General features: G+C 34.7%; 1 long non-coding RNA gene across 1 annotated transcript; it reads left to right on the top strand.

Annotated features, from left to right (window-relative positions):
- Window positions 1-3477, top strand: LOC121229625 (uncharacterized). Its single transcript, XR_005927437.1, has 2 exons — window positions 1-1760; window positions 3280-3477. It is a non-coding gene; the product is annotated as an uncharacterized lncRNA (long non-coding RNA).
- The last annotated feature ends 548 nt before the right edge of the window (window positions 3478-4025 follow it).

Here is a 4025-nt window from a genome sequence, read left to right as displayed (position 1 = left end):
AATAGTTAATTACTTTCTTTTTAAGCACACCTTTGCACCAGAAGCAGTTATCCAAATTGTTGAGCAATTTCAGTATTTCCTTTTTCTCGATTTTCTCTTTTCCTCTATTTTCTCTTTACCCTGTCAAATTTCTCTTTTGAATTTTCTAGTTGCATCAAAGGTGTCGAACCTTTTATGATCCTCCATGACTAGCGATGGCGTTTCCACTCGATTGTAGAAAGAGGTTAGTGTGTTGTAGCGGGAGCTTTCTAAGATCTGGGGTGAACTTGCCGATACCAAACTAAAAACCAAATTCAAGGAGTTTTAGGACGAATTCAAGGGCGATTTACGTTCTAAGCTTTACTCTTTGTTTGGACAATACGTTGGGCACCCCAATCCTACTCTCAACAATGTAGAAGCCAAAAGTAAATGAATTTTAGGGGGCACCCCCTAGATTCGCTCCTCAAAATCCTCTAGAGGTTTACATAAGAGGTCAAGTCCATGCTATAGTAAGCACTCATTATTTTTCAGAGTTGAGTAGTGTTCATCTGTAGTCTCATCCTAGTTCAGTGGATGGTTCTAGTATATTCCATAGCTCAATTGTCCTAGATTTGATGAAAATAACTTTTGAGATTAGTGGTCTAAGCTCGAGCAGTTCTTTGAGGTAAAGGGCATCTTAGATGATGCTAAAGTTCACACGGTGAAGCTTCACTTGGAGGGAGAGCGCTGGACTAGTATCATTTCTACACCCAAAGAAAATGGAGGCCTTCACATATTGAATTGACCTTGTTATGCTAGAAGTTTGCAGGAGAGATTTGAAGCTAGCTTATTCTGTGATCCAATGGTTGATTTGGTTACTCTAACACAACAAAGGACATTTAAATAGTATCATGATGTATTTGTGAATCTCTTGAATTAGTTGCACCTACCGGAGCTATATGCCTTTAGTATTTTCATTAGCAACCTGAATGTGGAGATTGGTCAATATCTCCAATTGCTCAAACCTACATCCTTTGTTGAAGGTTTTCAAATTGTTGGATAAGTGGTGACTATTCACATGCACTCTTAAAATAGGACTTTATTTCCTATTGTTGGGAGTTATACTCAATCTTTCACTGTACCATCTGTTATGTCTAGCCATTTTAGTGTGTCTTTCAATTCTACTACTACTGGTAGGACTATCATCTCACCTTATTCCAGCTCAACACCTATTGGTCCTGGTTCTAAGGCATTTTCCAATGGCATAACACCAACTGTAATGGTTGAGAGGAAGTAGAAAATGTTGTGTTTCTAGTGTGCTATTCAGTACCATGTGGGCTACAAGTGAGTAAATCACAATTGTATCAGTTTTTGTTAAAGCCACAGTTTGATGGGGAAGAGGAATATTTCCAAGAATATGTCGAACAACTAGAAGACACTCCCCTGAAATAGATTTTACCTTTATCACCTATCCTATCCTCACATACCATTCAAGGTTCACAAGACTATAGCACAATGCGCATTACAACAGGGATTGGCTCTGTGTGGGCCATTATATTGGTGAACTTGGGTAGCACACACAATTTCAGTAATGCTAACTTGGTAGGCAAGTTCTCTTTACCCGTGCAACAATAATATCAATTGAAAGTGACAATGGCTAACGGAGGGTGTTTATTCACTAGAAGAACATGCAAATTAGTCCACTGGGAAGATCAAGGCTTTAAATTCATCAATGACTTCATGATTCTACCTTTGAAAAGATGTGATATGGTTTTGGGAATTCAATGGCTACTCTCTCTAAGGTAGGTCCATCATCTAGAATTTTGGGTCCCTAACCACACAGTTTCTGATTAAAGGAGAACATTGCATCTCATAAGGGATTGCTCCTAAATTCATAATCTTTTTGAATGTTGGTTAGCCTTCTAAGTGCTTTGTTGTAGTAGGATAAGAACTACTACCTCCATCACCAGACCACCGCTGTCGCCACCATAGTACCACCGTCAACGATTGTGTTTCCTCTCTTTTTGTTCATCATTTTTCAACCTACATAATTTCTTTTATTAAATAAAATTATTCACTATTTATTTCTCTTAGTTTCTTAAATTTTAAGTCTTTGTTTTATAAATTTACTTTTAATCAACCCCTTTTTTAGATAATTCAATTTTCCCAGATCAAAATCAAGACGATCCACTGATCTCTCCTTTTTGATCGAGATAGAGTAAGTACAAGGGTTGAATGAGAACCACTCATTCCTCATTGTTTCCCTCTTGATCAACTATTCATAAGAGTTATGGTGAATTTTTCCCTCGTTTATTAACTTTTAGTTATGATGTCTTTTTGAAGGGTCGATCAACATCGACACAAAAAATCATCAAACTCGTGAAAGGAATCATGATTCTTAATTCACAAGTTTAATAAAAAGTGTCAAATGGGAGATTCGTTTAATAAACTTATCTCTTATGATGATCATGGTAAACCTTAACGAAGGATTATCATTTGTGTAACTATGTGATCCATTGGATAGATCCAAGTGTAGGTATTTTAGAGAGTTGTAATACGTAGGATCTAGAATCAGGTGTGGTTTCCACATTAATTAAAAAAATGAAAATATGTTTCATGTTGTTAAAATTTTATTAGTGTTATTAAATGATGCTTATCAATAAAACTATATATTTTTTAAAAGAGGAATAAAAACCCATTGAATTGGAATATCCAAGTAAGTGAAACTAAATCGTTGTTTTTGTGATTTGTATGATGGGTATTCTCATGTTATGTGATATTATGGCATGTGTAAGTTTTGCATGATTTATAAAATGTGAAATATTGATATCTATATTGTGTAAATATGTGATTAGCATGTTAGGCATGCCTATGTGATTTTAAGTGATAAGTGATATAATGAGCATGTCTCACATGCTAATGTGAAAAATTGATTAAAATGAAAAAGTGATTTTTGTGGCCATATCACATACATGAGGTGGGATATGTAAAAGGAGGAAGATATGGTAATTTATCTGCAAAAGTGGTGGCTTGTCCACAATATTATTAAGTGGTAGTTTATCTGCATTACTGTGACACTATTCACAAATTGGAGTGTTTGGATGGACGAGTTCTGAGGAACTCGGTTGTGGTGTGTAGCGGCGATAGGTAGGATGTTTTAAATAAATTTGCATAAATGTTTTACAAAACAACATCGCGATGATCATGTGTATAAAGTGAAATATTTACTTGGTTGATGATTATGTGTTTATTTACATTTATTTGTTAAAAGACCCACAGTATGCTTTAAAAGTTGACCCCTTTAATGTTATAACCTTTCAGGTAATACTCGAACATAAGGCTTGGATTTAGCATTCGGTGGAGCCTCTCGGATGGTTTATTTAATGGATTTTTAATAATGGAATTTTAAACTATGTGGTTTCTGTTTGCAGACTTTGGACTTTAGACACTTCTTTCATTTTGGGTTGTTGGTTATTTTATAACTTAGAATTGTTATGCATGCATAAAAATTTTATGTGATTTCAAGTATTTTAAAGTATAGGGTTTATTTAAAGGTGATCATGGGTTGGGCTACCTGGCCCTGCTCGAAGGCTCACCCGAAAAATGGGAGGGTTCAGGTAAAAATACAGGCCCGAAATATGGGTTTGGGCAAAAAAATGAGGCCCGTTTAGAAAACGGGTCGGGCCTCGAGTAAAACTTTTTTTGCCCGGCCTGACTCAAATTATATACTAAATAATTTGTTTTTATTTTTAATCATATTTACTTTGTTATTTTCAATTTTAATATAACCACTTTTTATTATATTTTCAATTTGTGTATTATTTTAAGAATTATTTTAGTCTCATTTTTTATTTGTTTCTTGTTCTAATATTTGTTTTTTTATGTTTTTAAATGTATTTGATTTTTTATATTTTTAATTTTTTTATTTAATGAAATAAGCTAAAAAAATTTAATATGGGCCGGGCAGGGCTCGGACTTAGCAATTTTATTTTGAGCCGGGTTTGGACAAATTTTCAGGCCCATATTTTGGGCCGGGCCAGGGCCTAAAAAACGAGCCTAAAATTTTG

Source organism: Gossypium hirsutum, chromosome A05 (assembly GCF_007990345.1).
Source record: "Gossypium hirsutum isolate 1008001.06 chromosome A05, Gossypium_hirsutum_v2.1, whole genome shotgun sequence".
Lineage (NCBI taxonomy): Eukaryota > Viridiplantae > Streptophyta > Magnoliopsida > Malvales > Malvaceae > Gossypium > Gossypium hirsutum.
The sequence above is the reverse complement of the archived record's forward strand: the minus strand, read 5'-3'. Positions and strand labels throughout refer to the sequence as shown.